Below are 8,135 nucleotides of genomic sequence, written 5' to 3' on the forward strand. Positions count from 1 at the left end.
TATTATTCTTTTTTTAGCTTTCTCTTTTCTCTTTTTTCATCATATTTTTCTTTCTTTTTTTAGCAAGACAGAGCTATCATCATTTTTTAACCATGATGGTCTTTGGTATGAATGGAACATGTGATGGTGTTCGCACCATCCTCCCCCCACACTTGGACTTTTGTGTAAAAGTCAAGTGTGCGAAGTCGGGTTCTCCTTTTTGAGCATGTTCCATTACCAGAGAGCACCACGATGTATAATTGATGCAGCTTCTCATGTTCTCACACATTGTATGTACCCTTGTTCTTCTTGATCTTATCCTAAAAGGGTTAGCAACCAAGAATACCCAAAGGTGCATACTAACTAGATAACATGATCTTGCTTTTATTAAAGGAGGAAGGTTTTTTTATGATAAGTATATTTTTAAGATAATCCGGGCTATCTCCCGGCAGTGCTTGATTTATGGTCTTAAGCTCAACCATGAGAACTTCATCTTGCAGCTATCTATGGTGGTATAGTTCCCAAATTTACCACCAAACATAAATCATTATCGCTCAAGCTGCAAGGTTGTTACCACATTGCAACTACAAGATCTGCAGTACTTGTTATAAACAAAGACATCTACAACCATCCTCTTAAAAAGTTTGTTAACGACGATTAAGAGAAGGTTGGGATCCTCAAAGCAGCAAGCAGCACAAAGCACAATGAACTTTGGAGACTCCAAACATAAGCATGAAACGTGAAGGGTCCTGAAAGCGAAACTTTTATGTTCATTTATGGAATTCCTCCTTTTGGACTCTAGAGTCGATGCTTCAAGGCTGTCCATGGCACAAGAGTTTTTGTTTTCAAGAGCACTCTTTTGATAGCCAAAGGGACATGGTTGTGGCTCGAGTGAGGGTGGCAACGGAAGTTCAGTTTCACTAGAAAACCTAGGTGAAATGAACAGGGAAATGAACTTCACCTCCTCAAACGGGTCATAGTTGGGATTATGCTTCCCCTTTGGATTTTCAGGGCAAGGGATGTGATTGGCGAAAGCAGTTATTCCCAACTTTTCATCAAGGCTCCCAAGGGAATGTTTTTCTTGGAAAAGATTTTCTAGAGGGTAGCCTATGAGTAGATCAAAAATCTATGTGAACCTCATTTTCGTTTATTATAACTAGCACGCCCCTTGCGATCCCACAACACTTGAAAAATAGTCCCAAAGGACTTTTGAAGAGCTTATTAGTTAGGACTAGCGACTAGTTACCCAAAAGGTTTTTCATTAAGAATTCTGACATGATACTAGTCCTGACTGTGGGGTTGTGGAGGGCTTCTATGGTTGTTCCCCTTAACGAACAAGGCATGGCCATGGAAGGTGAAAGAATCTGAATTGCTTCAGAAGAACGTTTCACTTCTAACAACCATTCTTTTGATGGTTCTACTTTAGAGGAAACATCCTTTATGTGCTTTTTGTGCCACGAGAGTTCTGAGGTATTACCATAATCCTCGAATTTGATCAGGAACTCCGAAGGATGAATTACTCGTTCCTTCGGTGTTCATGGTTCGGGTGGGGGCTCATGAGTCGAATCTAAGGATGGTATGTGCTTGGTTTCGACTAATGAGGACTCCTCCACACTCGACATGACTTTTGCCTGGAGGGGTTTGGTTCTTATGATGGAAGAAGTGTGTTTGTCTATGAAGTTTTCAAGGAATTCTACTTGTTCCATCATAGGTTTCTATGCGAAACGACCTCTGGCAGTCATGTCTAGGCATAGGTCAGCATCTATGTCAAGACCCAAACAAAAGAGACATAAAATCATGCCATTGGGTAAAGACAAATCTAGGTCAGCTTGTATTAACATTGAAAACTAGGCCTAGGTTGCACCTATAGACTCCTCATGTTGCTCAAAATCAAGGATCTCCCTTGGTAGAGAGCCGATACGGGACATGGGGAAAAATGCAAGACAAAACTTGTCTTTAAGTTCACCACAGTCCCCATTCGTACTTTCTATAGCAAATGTGTACCATTGTTTTGCCTTTCCCATGAGAGAGAAGGGAAATAATTTCCACCTTAAAGTTTCTTATGTCATGCTCGAGATGCTCAGGCACGAACACATTTCCTCGAAGTCTCACAGGTGATGGTAGGGGTTTTCATTTTCATGGCCCGAGAAGGGTAGTGTCCGAACCATGGCTATTAAGCCAGGATGGAGTTCATAGCCAGATGAAGGGTAGGATTTTGGTGGTGGCTTAGAGAACTCCCCCTTTGAAGTGGAACCATTTGGAGTTGGTAAAGGCTTCATGATGAAAAAGATAAAAGAAAACTATTTTATTTTTTTATAAGAATAAAGGATACAGATATGAGGACAAACTAGGTTCGAAGAAAATAGCAACTGTTCCCCAGCAATAGCGCCAGAAAGGTTGTTGGTATTTCTTAACGAATGCAGAAAGATTCCACAAGCGCACGAAATTACCGTTGCTTTCACCTGGAAGTATTCAGGGTATCGTATTTTCCACAGGGAATGAATGTACTTCTTCTAGCTAATTCATCCAAGGACAGCACAAGGGTAAAGTTGGAAGGGTAGAGATGGGTTCCTATGGCTTTTGGGTCTAAGGATAGATAAACTCTACTTTCACATGCTTACTTCAGTCACCAGAGCGCACCTGGTCTGCCAGGTGATACTGGTGTTTAGCTCTACGTCGTACCCAAACATGGGGGATTACAAGGGACGGACAGAGCTGTTAGCACCTGCCGCCTACCCCTCAACCATGGGATACAAGGCAAATGAAGGTAGCCTCTAGCCTAGACACCATGTCTATGCTATCAACTACTACTCTAGTGGTAGCTAGGGCGATCCGTCTTTATCAAGGCCCCTCTCACTAGAGCATCTACCATGGGGACGGACAATGAACCCGTAAACAAGTAAATGTAAAGCTTAACTATTCAAAGACTTGGAACTATAAGAATCACAAATACTCACTTAGTGGGATAATCCGTTGAGGCACAAGTATCTATTGAGGTACAAGGCAGGGAGACACCGACAAGCCCGGCTCTTCCCCGAACTCTTTCCTCACATCTCTCCCTCATAACTCTAGATAGCTACTAGGGCCTAAGCCCTTTGGAATGAAGCTCTTGTGTGGTGATCTTTCTCCCTTGAGGTGTTGTTCTAATGAGGGGGGAGAGAGCCTCCTTTTATAGGTGGAGTGGAGGGGCTCTTTGGAAAATGCTTTCTCCTCTCATAGAAGGTACCAAATCGACCTCAAACCGATGTCAAGATGCATTGAATCTAGCCGGTGACCTAAGTCCACCTTTGCAACATCGGTGAGAGGTGGCCCACCAAAGTGGGGCCTGAGACATGCCAGACAGGGTGCGTCTGCACCCTTGGTTCGGCCACACCTTAGAGGTGTTGTCTCGGCCTAATCTTTGTTTTGTAGGCCTGTAGGACTGCATGGGCCACCCCTACAAAGTTTGGGCCTATTTGGAGCACATTTGCTTTGGGTTTTGGCCTTTTTGTCCTCCTAACTGACCCCTAAATTTCCTGGTAAGTGGGCCTTCTCCCCTTGGGCTCATGTCGGTTGATGTTACACCTTGTTTTGTGTACTTTTGACATGTTTCTTATGTTATTCCTGACATGTCCTCCTGCAATTGATGAATCACCAAAACTCGTGGAATTGATTATTTATAAGCCGTAATTCTAAGTTTGGTGGCCATATTGGTTCATTTTATGTGATAATTGGTGGTTAGAAATGTGAGTTAAGGACCACCAATAATTAACAGAAGCACCACCATCAACTAACATCTTGCTCATCGGCTTCCCATCAACTAACCCTTTAACATAAAGAGCTTTTAAGTGCTGATGCTTATCTGGTTTATCGAATATAGCATGTGGCATCAACGTCAACTTGGCTACCATCTCTTCGTATTCTGACTCATCAAAATCTAAATATAATTCTTGATCTGCTAGAGCCCAGAATTCTGATGGTAGAAGAAAAGTCATCTGAATATCAGCCGATGGTTTACCCTTATCGGTTGTTTGCTTGGAACGCCAAACTTGAGGTTTACCAGACATCTGAGCTTGTTCTAATTCTCTGCTCCTCAAGCGGTGTACTTTTCTCTTCTATCTTCTAGTCAAACCTCCTGGACACCATTGTCCTTCTTGCCAAATGTTGACGGTTGTTATCATCTAATTTATATGCCAAAATAACCCAAGGAAATGCATGAAAATGACACCAATACAAACTTAGGGGTTTAAACTGATAATTTCAACGAGTTTTGGTGAATCTATGTTTTCAGTAGGGTATAATCAGAAAACCATCAAGAGGGATCTAATCATCAAAGGAAAAATTAGAATTTCGCTGTGGAAACAAATCTAGAAGGTTCCAGAGGATGTGGGAAGACTCCACACTGAAGTGGGGGCCGAGACCGTGCCAGGTGGGACCGACCAATCCAACCACCATACTGGCCGATCCCAGGAAGTGGGCCTAGGGTGTTAGCTTCTAGAAGGTTCCTCCACCGATTCCTAGGGTTGCATCTACGCCATTCCTTAAGTCAGTTTGATCACATTGCTTCCTTAGGCCTATAAAACTAGGACCCCCCCTCCCCCCTAGGCATCTATCATTATTGATTAGTTGATCATTAGTCAGGGTTAGATAGAAAATTAGGGTTTCTAGAGTTTAGATTAGAGAGCTCTAGTTCTTCAGAGTTCTAGTATAGATTAGCTAGCAAGGTTTGAGTAGAGTGCGAGCTACTGCTCAGGATTCTGGATCTACCGTCTGGAGATTGGTAAATCCATTGTATCTCTTTATTTATGACTTTGTGCTACTTCAATATTATTATGCTACTATTTATTATGTTCCTAGTTTGCTCTAGTAGTATGCTTGATATAGTTATGATTAATGATGAGTTTATGCATAAGTTCGCAAAGCACTTAGCTCATTACATGTGTGGGTTAAGTGGTAGAGAGTATGTAGGTGTGGTGCTTAGATATTATTTACTTGCAGATGCCCTCTGCAAGCTAGGCCATGTGGTAGATCGTGGATGTGACACTCCCATTGAGTCCTTTGTAGTCCACTCCCTGTTTGTAGAAAATGTAGAACGATATTGCAAGGTTAGACAAGCTCTGTTCTTGATTATCCTTAGTAAAGTTTTCTTATGCATAGATCCTAGTTAGTTATACTATAGATGAGAGTGTATATATTAGAATGTAGGAAAGACTTGATAGATTAGTAATGACTTAGGATTCTTTTACTCTTAGTGAATCTCATGCTTAACTATACTACATTAGTGAGTCTCTAATTCTATCTCTGCAATACCACTATTACTTTATGATTATCATTTAATTTACCCTTTGACTTACCCTTGTTATAGTATGAGTGTGATTATTATCAAAAGTATACACTTTTTATGCGCCGAGCTAGTAGTAATGCTAGGTAGTATCCAAACATATCTCTTATATCCATACTAGGGATGACAACCTAGTCATAGCTAGGAGGTATAGGTTTATATATGTGGCTATGTATTTATAACAAGTAACACGTTAAGAATACCAATAAGCATTTTTGGCGCCGTTGCCAGGGAAGAGCACATGGCAAAAGAGAATGGACAAAATAAATACTTATTGATAAAATCATAACCTCTACTTTAGCAGGCTTACCCTTGTTGTCTTTGTTCATATCTTATACAAGGTATTACAGGTTTGGTTGTGATTCACCAACACTTTCCATTTAGAATCAACCAAATCTAGAGGAAGCTCAACACTAGTTTCTGAAGCCATGGCTGAGAAGACTCTGCGTGAATTCTCTTCTCCAAGCATCGAGAACATCCACACTAGACCAACACTTAACATCAATAATCTTGAGTTTGAGCTCAAGCCAAGCCTCATCAACATGGTGCAAGCTACTAAATTCAGTGGAAAGGCACATGAAGATGCTAGTGCTCATCTTCAGAATTTTCTAGCAATTAGTAGCACAGTTGTCATCAAGGACGTTGCTTAAGACATCATACTACTCTGCCTATTTCCATTTTCATTAGTGGGAAGAGCAAAGCAGTGGTTCTACACCAATAAAGGACAAATCAACACTTGGGCAAGATGTTCAAAGGCCTTCCTAGAAAAGTTCTTCCCTATAGGTAAGACGAATGCCTTAAGAGGAAAGATTTCAAACTTCCAATAGCAGAAAGGAGAAAGCATTCTAGAAGCATGGGAGCGTTATCAAGAATATATTTTAGATTGTCCTCATCATGAGATGGAAGATTGGTTGCTCATGCAAAGTTTCTATCATGGATTAACCCAAAAGGCTCATGAACAACTCGATGCCACTACTGGAGGATCATTTATGTCACTCACCCCTAGAAAAGCTGAGACTCTTATGGAAAAGATAGCCTCTAATCAAGGCTAGTCATCATGCAATATTCTATCATGCCACATGAGTAAAGAAATACCAGAGGAGGTGTGTGCATTATCAACCAAGATGGACACATTGTTGAATGGCTTGAACAATGAGCCAATTACAAGAAGAATCGTCAAGCTATTCAAGGTGCATTCGATGCTTAGAATGTTTGTGGAGCGTATTTGGGGATTGAATTCCCTAAATATCAGGAGGATGCAAAAATTGTCACCAACAACTCTGCTCCACATCAAAGGCAAGGATAGAATCAACAACAACGGTCAACTCACCCAGGTAAGTACCCAGGTGGTTACTATAATACTCCAAAACAACCATCCTTAAGAGACTTAATCTTAGAACAAGCTAGGATTAATGAGAATATTTCTAAGAAGCTTGCTTTTAACGATAAAGTCCTAGAAAGCATAAATAATAAAATGGATAGTTTTTCTTCTGCTATAAAAGACCAACTTAGCTTTAATAAAAGTATAGAACAACAATTAGCCTAGTTGGTTGTTGCTCTACTTGTTGCTACTAACCTTGAGAAGGTAAACGCCATGACTACAAGAGGTGGCAAGTCTACTCGTGATCCACCATATCCGACAAGGACAAGTAAGACACCAATGGCAGTGCAGGAAGAAGAGAAAACATCCGATGAAGTTGAAGAATTTAGGCCACAAGAACAAGAGTTATGACAAGATTTTCATAACACAACTCTCCTACTGTTTCCACGTAGAAACCGGAAATCCAAAGCGGATGAGCAATTTGGTAAGTTTGTAGAGGTAATTCAAAAGTTATATCAATATTTTGTTGCTAGATGCCCTACAGGTACCTACCTATGCGAAGTATCTTAGAGACATCCTCAACAACAAAAGACCACTGCCATCTATGAAGGTAATCAAGTTAACGGAGGAGTGTAGTGCGACCATCCTAAAAACTTCACCTATCAAGAAGAAGGATCCAGGATGCCCCACTGTCGATTGCTCGATTGGGAACCAGAACTTTGAGAATGCATTATGCGATCTTGGAGCAAGTGTCAGTGTTATGCCCAAAAAAGGTCTTCGACAAGCTCAACTATTCAACACTCATGCCAACATCAATGTGTTTGCAACTAGCCGACCTATCGGTCCGCTACCCTGCAGGAATCGCCGAAAACATTCCGATAAAGATCCAAAACTTTTTCGTTCTTGTAGATTTTGTAGTACTTGACATGCAGGAAGACATGAAGATGCCTCTCATACTTGGGAGACCCTTCCTGAGCACTACAAATTCCCACATTGATGTCAGAGCCGGAGAAATTAAATTCTACATCAATGGAAAAGAAGAGCGATTTGCCTTCGAGCCAAGACCGAAACAATGCTCCAATTTGGAGTGGCGTGAAGATCAAGTACAACCGGTAAGGTCTCCTTCTCTAGGACCAACCGCTGCACCCAAAGAATAAACTTGAACGGAGGAGTCCAGTTCGGTGGACTTAAAAATCCCGAACCTTCACCGGAGATAACTCAGTAGTTATCCATATTTAGTTTCATCTTTACTTTTTCATATTGCATTAGCATATTTACTTTTCCATACCTGCATCATAAAATAAAAAAAATTGCATCATGCCATAATAAAAATCTAAGCCCCACATAAATAATTTTTTACGGCATAAACCCCGGTAAGAAATATTTACTGTGGCGGCATAAAATTTTGAAAATACCATCATTCATATTTTTTTTATTTCATAGTATCATAGGATAATTTTTGCATTGCATTTCTATACTTGTATATGGTAGAAATATGAGAGACACATGGGCCCA

At 40.8% G+C, this 8,135-nt stretch overlaps 1 non-coding gene across 1 annotated transcript; it reads right to left on the reverse strand.

Moving 5' to 3' along the window:
* Positions 1-6,093: 6,093 nt before the first annotated feature.
* Positions 6,094-6,200, reverse strand: LOC136478562 (small nucleolar RNA R71). Its single transcript, XR_010764286.1, has one exon. It is a non-coding gene; the product is annotated as a small nucleolar RNA R71 (small nucleolar RNA).
* Positions 6,201-8,135: the final 1,935 nt, after the last annotated feature.

The sequence above is a fragment of the Miscanthus floridulus genome, chromosome 8 (genome assembly GCF_019320115.1).
Source record: "Miscanthus floridulus cultivar M001 chromosome 8, ASM1932011v1, whole genome shotgun sequence".
Classification (NCBI taxonomy): Eukaryota; Viridiplantae; Streptophyta; class Magnoliopsida; order Poales; family Poaceae; genus Miscanthus; species Miscanthus floridulus.